The 14,018-nt window shown below is 40.1% G+C and overlaps 1 long non-coding RNA gene across 1 annotated transcript in view; it reads left to right on the top strand.

Annotated features, from left to right (window-relative positions):
• Window positions 1-392: 392 nt before the first annotated feature.
• The window catches only part of LOC116669413 (uncharacterized), a 19,880-nt gene continuing 6,254 nt past the window's right edge, over window positions 393-14,018 (top strand). The window contains exon 1 of the long non-coding RNA XR_004326776.1: window positions 393-675. This is a non-coding gene — a long non-coding RNA (uncharacterized LOC116669413). The remainder of the gene's footprint in view (window positions 676-14,018) is intronic.

The following is a 14,018-nucleotide window of genomic DNA, read 5'->3' on the forward strand; positions in this document are numbered from 1 at the left end:
GTTGGTGTAAAGTAAATATGTAGTTAGCTATGTTTCAATATGGTATGTAAAGGAAAATTACTTTTAAAATATCCACTTACAGTCTTGAGCCTCTGCCAGTTATCCTGCCATGCACCAAGCAATACTGTGTGCAGTGGGAGGAGTGAGGTACAAAACTGGGGTGGTTTCATATATTAGAGGTTTTCCAAGAGGTGTTGAGTCAGAGAGGTGGAACAGAGCCAGGGGGAGGCATGGTCAATGTAGCCTGTCTCGCTGGTGGCATTAAGTTTTGTCTTTATTCATAAAACTGGCATTGACCTCAACCCAGAAAAGTCTGAAAACTTGAAATCAAAACTACAAAAAAAGAACAAATACATAAACACATACAGAACATTCACACTTTGAACATCAAGTATTATCTTAAAGTGATGGTTTGGAGTAATTTCACTCTAGGGTCCTTTGCACCATGACCTCAAGCGAAACAAACCCCCAGAAGCTTTTTTTCACCTGGGTCAAACATTGGGTGGGTTACCATTATCAGCTGATTAGCTTGGCGCAGGCACTAATGGAACCAACTGTGTATCTCCTAAATTACCCCACTAATAATGCCGAAATGATACCAAACGTTCTGCAGTAGTACAAATAGGTTATGTACTCATAAAACATTGGATTGGAAAGTTTGTAAGTCCACCAGGAGTTTGTTTAAATAACTTGCCTGCTGGCTTCTGCTCACTGCTGCTACCGCTAGTGGCACTAAGACTGGTGCTTAGGGACCATCTGCAAATTATAACACTGAAAGAGATACAACAAAATATTTATTAATTTAACTTATTTTATAAAAGTATGTGCTGTAGTGCAAGCAGTAGACACACAATTGAGGTAAGTTTGGAGACACTACATTGTTTAGTTTGTTGTATCTATTTTCGTTGTTGTAATTTGGAGACGGTCCCTAAGCACTTGTCTTACTGCCGCTAGAGTTTTAAAATAGTCTCCGACATTGCACAACCAGAATCCGTTTGTGCAAAGGTCTTGGGGGAAAATGCCATTTGTTTTTAAAAACTGTGACAAGATCAACTTTTGTGAAGGGAATGTAGGTTGGCTAGGTGGGAGGTCCATCTGGCGCTATGGGATGCCCTTGTCATTAAGAGGGGAAACAGCGTGGACATGCACAAGGAGCAAGACGACAGATGTCAAAAAAGGAAGAAAAAAACAAATACAAAGAAAAAATACACGTTGTATTGACAGGAGCAGCAGCTGGCACCTGGGGGTGGCATATCCTTGACATACACCCGCCTTTCTTTAATAAGGAAGTGAATGACAAGAGTGTGAAAGCCAAAGACAGTATGTGTGAATGTGTGTTTTAGTGTTCGTGTGAGGTACACTTTTACGCTGCCTCAGCTCCTTGGCGGTGTCTGTCTGTCGCCTAGGGGCCCCAGCCCTGGCCCCGAATCAGCCGCCGAGCTGTGTCCACTCAGCACTTCCCCTAGCCGCTGGTAAATTAGTCCTAGCAATATGCCACACCGCTCCTCACACCCCTCTCCTGTGTGCTACTGTTCATGCCCTTGAGGAAAGTAAGTGTGCGTGTGTGCGTGCATGTGTGCGTGTTTGCATGCGCGTACGTGTGTGTGTGTGCGCGCACACAGATGTGTCTGTGTTTAATGTTGTTGAAGTGGAAACTGGGGGTACTGTATATTAATTTTTCATGGACATGAGCCAAATTACTAAAAAGCAGTAAGATTATGTCTTTTGAAATTTATAGATCCCATCAGGGATTTCTGTCATCATTACAGCAGTTATCTCCGGCTTTGTAAAGCCAAAAAAGTGCTTAATTAAAATCAATGAATGGATTCCTAATTTGCATCTTCAATCAATGTTGTTGTTGGACACTATTTCTATTGTAACATGTGATATCTTACAGACAGGTCTGTTTTTTCTTCTAAAATTTACTTTTAATTTGAACTGTTTCATTAGATTTGTGAAGGTCAATGTGTTTAAGGTGGAATTTGGTTCACATTATTTCAAATTAATTTTTTCTTTTATAGGTGAAAAACAGAATTCTCCACTGGTTACCACAGTAACAACTTTGCTTTAAGTTCTCTGGTCATGTGAAGCACAAGGCAGAAGGTGTTTTGGGCCAAAAGGTGTTGTCATTATGTCTAGCTGTTGTCTATCTGGGAGTTTCTAAATCAAAATTACATAACTATGGTTATCAAACAGATCAGACTGGATTTTAGGGTTTGGAACTTTCTATAAGACAGCCCCAGTTTCTTCACATTACACATTACACACACACACACAAACACACACACACACAAATGCACTTCTGAAAATGCCGCATCTTAGGAACATGACGTTTACCCCACCCCCCAATAATGTATTCATTTATTAACACAAGATTAAGTGCTCAGCTGTGTGAAGGGGGGATTGTAAGTTGTTAGAATGTCTAAATAAAGATATGAGATCTAAAAGGGGCCCAAATCCCTGGCTATAATGGTGTAGATTCACCCAGTGGGTGGTGGAATTAATAAGGCCATAGGCTCCCAAAACTCAAGGGGGGGGCAATCCCTCATGCCTACTGTGCCGCTGCCATGGATGGGCCAGCCATACTATCTTTCGCACCAGCAGGTCTGAAAGAAAACATGGATTCTGTGATCCGTGACCCCCAAGTGTGCATCAGATCAATGAAGTGGACCCCTAGCCTGAGGCTTCAGATGGTTGCAGATATACAGATGGTTGTTCTATCCCGTGTTCAAAGCAAAATGAGCTGGGGCCACAGCTGTGGCCCTTCAGCTTTAAAATGCTCATGGATATCTACACTGCATTACCCTTACAGATATGCAGGTGTGCAGCAGAGGATACTTAGCACAGCATGGGAAATCAGTGATAACACTTGTGTCATTTCATACATTTAAAAACTTCACATTCTTCAAATTGTGTTCACTCTGTAAAAAAGTAGCGTGCGCCTGTTGTGGCGACTTATTTTTCAGTGTTCTATCGACACTGAAATGAGGTCACATAATACCTTTTCCAAAGTAGGCATGTCCAAATTACTCAGCAATCATCCTCCTCTAGCCTTAACCTCTATGGTGATGGAAACCTTAGAACGAATTCATTTCAAGTACAGATTGAACAAGTTTCCTCCTATAAATACTGGGCCATCTATGTGGATACTGCTTTATCTTGGAGTGCAAATAAAGATTACATCTGTAAAAAGGCACAACAACGCATGTGAGTCCATAGGAGACTGAGGTCATTTGAAGCAAACACACACATCCGGTTATTATTTTGCCAATCAGTATGGAATCGCTGTTTGCTGCAGATGTTTCTCTGTTTAGCTTAAAACTATGCTTTTATTGTAAAGTATGTGTTCAACAGAATGTTGTCTCTGGCTGGTTGTATTATATGAGACCGCTCTCAAAAATTTTATTTGAGGAATATCAGCTTTTGCCATCAAACAAAAGATTTGGAGTCCCAGAGGTTATACTGCACAGACCCAGTCTTTTGCTCCTCAGTCTGTCAAACTGTTAAATCAGAGTTTGGGTTCTAAGTAGGCCTTAGTGTACACTAAGCACTGAATGTGAAAGTGATCAATAAAAATGCAGCTATTCTTCGTAATGACTGATGTGTTTGAAGTATTTTATGGCGTTGTTTGGTTAAATATTGTGTTTTGTGATGTGTAAAACAGTGTATGCCTTGGAACGCAATAAAATAGAAAAAAAAAATTCTGATAATAGTTTTACACAAGCACCTTTTACAGAATGTAAAATATATATATATATATATATATATATATATATATATATATATATATATATATATATATATTTCAATCATTTATTCGTTCAAAATAAAGATTTTATTAATTCATTCAAGACTCAAAAAATGCTAAAAATAAGATGAGCGATAGAAATATTACAGTAAAGTGAAACTTAAAAACACAAAATTTACAAACATGAGACAAAAGACAGTTTAAATAGGTGAGTCTTCAGCTGCTTTTTTAAAATGGCAACCGAGACCACAGAATACATGATAATAGGAAGCCTGTCATCGAGTGTCAAAGCAACCACTACAAAGGCACGGCCACATCATTGTGACATCTTAAACGCTCATATATGTTTTCATCGGTCATTCTCAAACTAGCTATATCAGCATGTTTTATAAAGTTCTCACATAACAAATGAACTCAAAGCCTGTTCTAATCAATGTTGCTTGGCCATTGCCAGAATTCCTTTGGTACGAACACATGTTCATACGTAGACTGAATTGCAAAAGACAACATGGTCAATGTTTGGTTTTGCATCTCCCTTTCACCAACCACCTTTATCAGCAAGAGAGAAGCCATTAATCTCCAGATCAAAATGTCCAGCTATTGCACAAACAGCAAAGTGCATTGTCTCTTAAGACATGGATGTAAAACTGATACATGTTTTTATGCATCAGTGAATAGCTGAGGGGGAATCTGAACGCCCCATTGCCGGAATCCAAATGCCCCGTCTCCGTTTTCAAGACCACTCATTAAAACGGAAGCGCAGCCTTCCAAAAAGTGCTGAGTATCTCGAGTTTGTGTTATTGATATATGCCCTGGATCAATCGCCCTGACTTTCCGACCTCCGCTTAAATCAGACAAAAGCAGCAAGTGTTAGATGGTAATTTTCTATTGACAGGGACCTGGTGTGAGGTAGTGGGGCCACGAAGGCTTGTAACGTAAAAGATCAGAAAGGGCACTCAATTTCTGGAAGGAACAAAAGGTGACCAAATGGCGCTCTTAGCTGGGCTACAATGTAATTGAACTTAAGGCAAACCTTTTCGGTGTGTATTAGGTTACACAGAAGAAACAGGCAGTCTTAGATTTGTTTCATTAACTCCCCCAACACATGGTCAGAGCAGAAATATTAGGATCCAAAGGGCATTCGTAGGAACTTGTTAGTGTGTTGAGAACATGCTTTGCTGGCTCTGGATTCCATAGTCTGGGGAAATGTAATTTCACATTTGTATGCAGACTGTAGTGGAGCAGCTCCTGACTCCAGCATGTAGATACCTAAGAGATGAAGTGCTGATATTTTTGTGGATTTTCCTTAGTTGCACTAGGCTTTATACAATTCCCATGGCAGTCTCGGCTCCGACACCTTTTCTCTCAGTTACTGAATATTGTTGTTCTCTCAAATCCCTTTTTATTCATATGCTGAAAAGCACCTGGCCAAGTTAATACCATTTATAGGGACCCCTTAGCATATCAAATGCCTTCTGTCAAGGGTCGTTTGCATATCCTCTTGTCTTTCTGGGGAGAGTGGTCTCCACTGATAAATGCAGAAATATTAAGGGTGTGTGCTGCATGCTAAAGAAAAACAGAGTGTGTTCAGACATTATGAATACGGCCGATCAGTCTTGTCTCTTGTTTTCCTTGCTTCACTTGGGTTCTGCATTTGAGCCATTAACCAGTTTTGTGAAGAGTGAGAAGAAACAGAGTGCTTGCTAAGGTTTCTGTCTCACCATCATGCCCACAGCGGCTGGGATGGCGATGACATCTCATTAGTGCCGCCATGTGAATTCAGCTTAACTTTTCTTATTGTCAATAATTGTCATGAAATGTGAAACGCATTACTATTTAGGGAGACAATCATTTTGCCACACACTGTGCTGACATCTTATCCCAACCAATTAACTAATGTGGTTTAAAGAAATGCTGCAACATTTTACAGCTTTCTATTTCAATGCGTGGGAACGGTGAAGACAGTGGATTGAAGGTGGTAAGGCACTGCTATTTCTATTATAACCTGCTTTTTCATGCAGTAAGGCACTTCTGCCAAGAGAATACAAGGCTTTCTCCCCTGCCCTTTTTAAGTGTTCATTTCCTTCATCCGCAAGTGGAATTTCTGTGCCATAATCCTTTCACTTTGGTCGCTCTGTTTGAGTTGATATTTTAATTTACTCGTTGCATGGATTTATGGAGCCCGAAGTCTGCCCATACAGCCCACCACAAAGAACCCTTCAGATAAATTGTGGGAAGGGGAGATAGCAAAGGAAAAAAAAAAGAAAGCAATGGCTGAAAATACCTCAACAAAATTGGATGTTGTCTAAGGCAGAGTGGTGCACAGGTGACACATGACTGCATTGCAGTATCCATGCAGCAGCCGGACGTTTAGTGTTTTTATGATATGATAGCAGGGCAGATATCAACAATGAGCATCTTGGACATGATCTATAGGTGGACACATGAAAACACCAGCAACGTCATTGTTGCTGTAAAGCCAACTTTCTACTAGGCCTTCTAAGGTGCTACAAATACTGTTGACTTAAGGGATATAAAATATGTATATGGGTTCACCAACCGGGTGATAAAACTGCCATGTGACTGTGATCTTGCAGTGGAGGCATAATGTCTGAAATATACATTTGTAGGGTTTGATGAGAGCAATAACAATGCAGGCAGAACTGCTGGTTCGGCAGGCAGAACAGACGCCGCAGATTGCACCGTGCCGTATATTTTATTTTTAATCATGCAAAGCCCTGAATCTAACGACCAAAACAAAATGCTACATCAACGGTAATGATAATGGCACTCATGATTAAGAAAGCAAAGCGCTAGTAAAGTGTAAAAGAGTTTTGCAGTGACAGAAACCACATTTACTGTCCATATGGTAGCCTGTTGAACCCCATAACTCACAGAACAAAGAATGGCAGGGAGAAACCTCGGAGGAACACTAAACAAGCAGTCGGGAATAACATTTTTTTTTTTTTTTAAATCACAGTGGAGCAAGACTCACAATTACCCTTGTATAAATCAACGAAACAACATTAATTTCCAATCATTTATAAATCATAGATGCAATTCTTGGTTCTAAAAGGCGCAGTGCAATCAGTGAGTGATTAGTTCACATGCCATTTTAACACTGACACTACACACAGACACTAGTGTCATAAATTAGAGGTGATGATAATCTTTGTCGGAATGTGCTGAAGAGTAGAAAAGCAGGGCAGATGGCAGAGGCTTCGTCAATGGCCTGTTCCGAGACACACCAAGCGGCTTTGCCAGAGCAATATCAGCCCCCATCCCATATGACCAATTATCAGAGTTTCACCTTGGGCTGGTGGTGGTAATGGTGGGTGGAAAGGAAGAGGAAGGAGGGGCACCTAGATTATTTAATTAATTATTTTTTGTTGTTAGTTGTCTTGAAATTGTCTCTATTCCTCTACCTGTTGGGTCAAAAACAGTGGCTACAACTCAGCAAGGATAACTCAGCAAGCAGATAAATGTAATGGTAATGTGGGTAGATGACAAGTGCTTGTTTGTAAGGGTGTGATCAGTAGCTGCTTGGCCTTTGATACCCGTGGTTTCGACTGTCCTCGAAATGTGTCAATTACACCTTCATTGTGTTCGCCATTGATAAGTTTGTTAGGCACGCCACACAAAGCCAATTTCTGGCTGTGCTAAATAGGGAATCCCATCTTCAAAAGGTAATGGGGAACTGTGTTTATTGGATCTGAGAACCTGGCCTGAGGTAAGGAGAATTACCCTGTTGTGTCATCTCCTAGATAAGAAACTGAGTGTCAAATACAAATTGTTTGATTGAGGGAAAGAAAAGCAAGCACGGCCGCAGACTCAGTCTGTTCTCATGAACAATACATAGGAAAAGCTACGAAAAGAAAAGCACTGTAATTTGTATGATTTCCCCTTTTTTTTGCTGCGGGCCGTGTGTGGACGTGGTCAGGGTGATGGGTGGGTGTTAACACACAGGACTTTCAAGCCAGGGAGTGGAGCTCACTTTCCAGGGAAAACGAAAGACTTTCACCAAGGAAATGTGTGTTCCTTGGGAGTTTAAATACAAACCACAACCTTTTTTCCTAAACTTTAGTTATTTCAGTGCCTTCAACTTAAGTTTCATCGCTGCATAACACTCACTTTTTCTTGCCTCGCGATGCTCTGAATAACTCTCAGTAGCCATTATCCCATGAAGTAATATTATAGTCTGTGGTTTAGCTACCACTTGGAGTGGCAGCACTTTCTGTAGTTCCATTTCACCATTTATCTCTTACTTTTATTGCTAAATATTTAAACTGTTGAATACTATTAGCCATTTCAACTATGTATCCATTAATTTTAACTGATTATTTCAACTGTCTATCCGTTTGTGTAGCTATTTCAACCATTTATCTTTTACTTTTAGCTAACTAAGTTCTAGTTTTTCCACTTCTTTTCTGTTTATACATAACTTTTCTGTTATTACTTTTAGCTAACTAATTTCAGTGGTTATCCATAACCTTGTGCTAACTATTTGTTTATTCACAACCCTTTCTCACTCCAAACTCGGAAAACACGGACGTTTGGACAGTGGCCGTCAGCGTCTAAAGGGACAAAAAAGGTGCCCTTCGCCGTGTTTGTATAACATACTGGCGAGAGAAGCAGCTACACAGGGTTAAGCAAGTAGTATGTAAGGCCGAAATTCCGCACAAGGAGGTTGGTTGGGGTAGGGGATGGGTCAAACACAGGACTTTCCTCCAGGAGACCGGGGTTCATCTCCCGCGTGGCACCTTTCCTAAAGTCGCTTTCTTCTTTAACCGTCCCGTTATTGCCACGTGTCACGGAACATTCAGCACACCCACGACCTTTTCCGTAACCTGATAGCATCAAAAGAGACGCCAATTGTCCCGACCAAGCGTGTTTAGATAAGACGCTAAAGGAGACTTTTAACGTCAACAACAACAAAGGCACCGGACCAAGTATCTCTATTTTACGAGGTGGGTGTGAGAATGTATTGTTATCCATTACTCTTAGCTAACAATTCATTACTTTTAGCTATGTGGGATATTTCATACAATTATGCATTACTTTTAGATATCCATTTCTCTGTTTATCTTTTACTTTTAGAAAGCTGTGTTTCTATTTACTCATTAGTTTTATCTAGGTAACGTATTTCATACAATTATGTATTGCTTTGAGTTGACTGTTTAAACCTCTCTGCTCATATTTCCATGCACTACTTTCTTTCCATACAAAACATAATTGTATTTCATTCATTTATGTACAGTATATGTACAGTATATTATTTGAGCTATAGGATCTCACCTGGTACCCCCTGGAGTAAGTACCATGGACCAATTAAGCACTCTCTCATCAACTTGAGGCTGAACCACCAAAACCAAAATCCAACAGGTAACACTCACCCAAAACTAAAGAATGTGGTGTTGAAACTGTGTGTCAGCCATAAAGAGAATTATATACAGAATGTCCCTCTAACTTGTATTCCAAGTGGGTTATCTGACACCAATGTCAATGCTCCACCATGCTTGAGCGTCTGCTGTCACCTTTGGGGAGCGAGTTGAGCTTTTGCCAGCGAGTCGGCGATTCAGCCAAACTGTTGTAAGGCCAGAGAACAGTTACAGACGGCCAACTTCATATCACTGCCAAGATGGTTGTGCATGCAAGCATCTCCTTCACTTCTTGCCTCTTTTTTCCTCCTTTCTCTCCTCACCTCCCTCTATCCTCCTCACCACCTGTCCCGCATCCGCTGAGATCTAGTGTGAAGTTTCTCACTTTTGTCAACAAGACAAGGGATTGTGAGTAAGCGTGGGTTGGGTATGTGAGATGATGGCCAATGCCATAGACTTGTGGGGTCCTCAAGCCTGCTGGACCTCCCATTTCCCCCCCACCAGTTACCCTGTTGCTGCGCTGAAGTGGGGTCCATCTGCTGAGTGTCCTTGCGTCTGCCTTCCCAACCCACACAAGGACCTCTCACCATGTCACAAGTTCATATAGAGTACAAACCAACTTGAACACGTCTTGTGTTAGACAGATGGACTTCCTTAGTTAAAATAGTTTACTGGAGTTCCTAGTTACGTGACTGGAGAAGATTTGTTAATGAATGTTCTGCTTTTTATTATTTAATTATTCTTTGATTTGATCATTATTTTTTTAGATGTGTGCAGATTTTCTCTGCAGAGGATGTCAAGCAAATTACAAGCTAACACATTATTTATGAAAGAACAGGCGGCGTTATTCACCTTCCAGCTAAACCTGGTCAATCGTTTACAAATCGTGACCTGGAAACCGCCACCCGGCATCCATCCAAGTGTTCGGTGAGATGTCGAGAGAGACAAGGAAAGACCAGCATCTGAACACCATTAACTTTATTGTTATTCTGCATACAGATCATTCTCTTGTGTCTGGTGGACGAGCCTCGGGGGAGATCAGAAGACTACAAACGATGTGCCTGGGCTTTTGATGAACCAACACAGCATCCACAAGTGAAGTGTTTGGTATTAGTTTACTGGGGTCTGGAAAAAGGAGGAAAACAAATGCTGTGGTATGCTTCTCTCCAAAAAGGTAAATGGAGGTATAAGATTGAGTTTCTTAAATTGGACAATCCTTGTAACTTCAGCTCTTGCTTGAAAATTATCCTTTCCAACTTTTAATTTTTTTTCCCCAGTATCAAAGTAATCCACTGATAGTTGAAAACACGACCCAACTTCTGTCTTGCAAAAATAAAAGGATTACATCTCATCCCTCAATCAAAAGAGAAGGATCTCGGTTTGCTTTTTCTTCTGCACCTTTTAAATCACATCACATTACAGTTTTGAGTCTGAGCCGAACAATGAAGACACCAATTAATTTAAGGCCTTTTATTAATCACGTTCAACAGTATCTCATCCTCCAGGGAGAGAGATGTTACGATCTTACTGCTTTGTCTCATTACGTTTCCCTCTCCTGTCTATTCAGCACAGTAGTAAATGTTTATTTATTTTACTTGATATGGTCGACAATGGAGGTAATGTGAAGGTGAGAATGCATGCTTGAGTGGAGGTATTTGAAAGGCAGGACCTGTCAATTCTGATTATAACGCTACAGCGGTGCAAGCACAGACAGACACAGAGGGAGAAAACTCAGGGGACTCTGTTTCTTTAACTCCCTATACCCACTTGGCATAAGTCCTTTTAAACATGGCTAATTATTTCTCTATTTGGATGAGTGTCCACATACAATCCAATCCAGAGTCCGATCCAAATTGTCATGGCTTAGACTTTTTTACAATATAGTCATTAGAAATAGCAACAAATGCTCACCTAAAACCAGTATTGAGCCATTTACAGTGTCCTTTTGTGTAAAGAACCAAAAAAGCCCTCTGGTGACAAACAAATGTCCCATTTCTTCCCTGTTACATTTCCATTACGGTTTCTAATAACCTTGAAGTATTCTTTTGGTACAAAGATGCAATTATCTGAAAAATATATTGTGCACTTTTACTGCAAGCTAGGTAACTTAGAAGAAGTAATGGTCAGAAGTAATGCAGCACGATTCCCGGCCCCTTCAAGTATACCTATTAAGCTTGATGAATTGAAACTGAAATGACTGGAATCCCTGCAGTGAACATATAAATAAGCTTCTCTCAGAGGGAAACAACAGAATGGGTTGGAGATTTATTGACAAGTTTGGGAATGAGGGGGATGTTTTTGGATAGACAGATTTTTAGCCTTATATTTCACAATATGCTGGTATATTAAGTGTGGATGAAGTCACTTAAAGAGCTAAGCAAAGGCTGTGTTTCCCTAGGCTACTGAGAAAATCTTGATTGTCTATTATTGACAGGTATTCCGATGCTAAGCTTAAGTCAATGTAGCAATATGCATTTAAAGCATAAAAAGTTAAAGTAATAATGCAGAATGGCTTGTGTAAGGGTTATATTCTTATATACTATATTAATAGGTTTTATAACTGTCTGTGCAGCAATTTAATGTTGTGGCTGGTAAATGCAAGCTGCATTTTAACTTTATATACTCTTTGCAACGATTATCAATTGAGAAATTGATTATAAACGGTCATTGGACAAAAAGGCTAAATAATTCAGTATTTAATCAAATTATAACCAAGCTTACACAGGGTTTGGGAGGTCTAATAACAAGAGACTGGCCTCCCCTCAACAACGCTACCATAAGTCCTTTGCTTAAGCAGTAATTAAGATGGTTATTTGCATTTATAGTGACGCGCTGTCTAGTGGCCATAGTAATTGTGACTGGAGCAGAGCAGGAAGTATAGTGAGGAAGCGACAAGCGCCAAAGACAGCAAAGGGAGACAGGTAAGGGGGGGTAGATGGGTGGAACAGACAGGACTTTGACCTAGGAATCCTAGGGCCATGTCCAGTTTACAAAAAGTACAAAGATAAAGGCAATTTTGATTAAACTGTACAGCACAAAAGGAACTAATTCACTTTTTTGGTAGTGTAGTCACGTAACAAATGTACTGATTTTAAACCAAATCTTTTTTTCACAACGTTAACGTGCTTGTAACATGTTACTTTCTCTGGTTTAGTTGTGAGGACAGAAAATGCTCCTGTGGTTCATATTTATGCTATTTGCTAGGAGCATTAATTCATGAAAAGCTCCTGAGGGTCGTATAATGTTTAATGGTTTGGAGGACTTGTTGAATGGGGACCAAACCTCACATTTGCCGGCGGCCCCCCATGGGGTTAATCCGGCCTTAAGTGTTGGGGTATTGTGATAACGATACATCATACATGTTATAAACTTATCACAGGTTTTGCATATAAAATAAAAGTTACTAGCTGCCACAGAAATGCAGTGAAGTAAAAAGCACAACATTTTTATAAAAAGTATATAGCAGCATCAAACAGAAATACTCTAGAAAAATGAAAGTACCTGAAACTGTACTCATGTACAGTACTTGTAAATGTACTCGGTAACATTCCACAACTGTACTGTATATAAGCCAAAAAGCTTAATTGGATAGCTTAATTAAGTAGCTGTAAAGGTGTTAAGAACAGAAACCAACCACACTTTGTTTTACTCTAGTCTAATGTTATATAATGTATTATCAGGTTTTGTTTAATTGACCAAGGTGTATTACTGCACCAATACACGCTTCAATCAATCAATTTTTCTTCAGCACATTCTTAAGTAAATAGTTGATTAATACCGGGCACTTTTTTTCATTAATGAAGCCCCTGAAGACAGTGTTAGTGACTGGCAACTTGTTTGACAGGGTCTCTTACTCATGGTTAATGAACTGTGAGATGGTGATCAGTGCCCAGTTGTATCAAAACACCTTACTGGAGCATCTCTCTTTAGTGTTTTGTTTTCATGGGGATTCTTTTACGGGTTTCACGTAGAGTTTCACAAATATAATCTTCAGCCAGGGGTTTGTTTTTTTGACGTATCTTTCATGATAGTTTTGGCCATAACTGTAACACTTCAGCTGGGTCACTACGTAAATTATTCACGCTTCAAATAAGAGTATCAATCACTTTGTAAATACCTAATTATTTTTTGGAACAGCTCAATAACTCATATTTTAACATGTGCAAGACTTATTTGACTCGCAAAAGAAGATCTCGGTCTATTACAGCTTAACTTAATTAATTGACTTCCTACAAGGACAATTAATGGGGGATATTACACTCTTTTGTAAAGGCAATTCTGCTTTAAACCCAGGTAATGAGTTTGTGGACCTCTGCCACCAGCTGTTCGTCTCCGGTCTACAAAAGTAAGACTTCCCAAGGTAATCCGACTTAGTTAAAATGCCGGAGACTTTGATTATGAAGAACAAAAAGGGAAAGGGACAGGTGGGGGGGCAGCATTGTTGCCTGGTTCCCCTTCAATTAGATTCAGCTGTAATTGAACCCCTGGGGAAGCACTCATCGTCACAATAAAGTGCGGCATTACCTCAAACCGGATTTAGTGGCAACATGATCCTCCACTGCTCTAGGTGAGACATTCAATTAAGTCCCATTGCTTTTGCAGAGCAGCCATATAACTGAATTAACAGTGCAGAGACCCACCAGGCATGCATTCACTCACTTCATTCAGTGTCCTCGTATACAGTTCTGTCTTACTCTGCCGAGCAATAACAATAGGATTCTCAAGCATTTATGTGTTAGAGAGAAGAGCAAAACCACAACGACAAAGAGAAGCATAAGCTATAGCTCGCAGTCCACATGTCTGGGAACAATCCCCGTCTGTGTTTGTCACAAACTCACACCCGGCCAAGAGTGACTGCACCTTTTCTCCAATGTCTAGCTTTTTTTTTTTTT

This window comes from Etheostoma spectabile, chromosome 19 (genome assembly GCF_008692095.1).
Source record: "Etheostoma spectabile isolate EspeVRDwgs_2016 chromosome 19, UIUC_Espe_1.0, whole genome shotgun sequence".
Taxonomy (NCBI): Eukaryota; Metazoa; Chordata; class Actinopteri; order Perciformes; family Percidae; genus Etheostoma; species Etheostoma spectabile.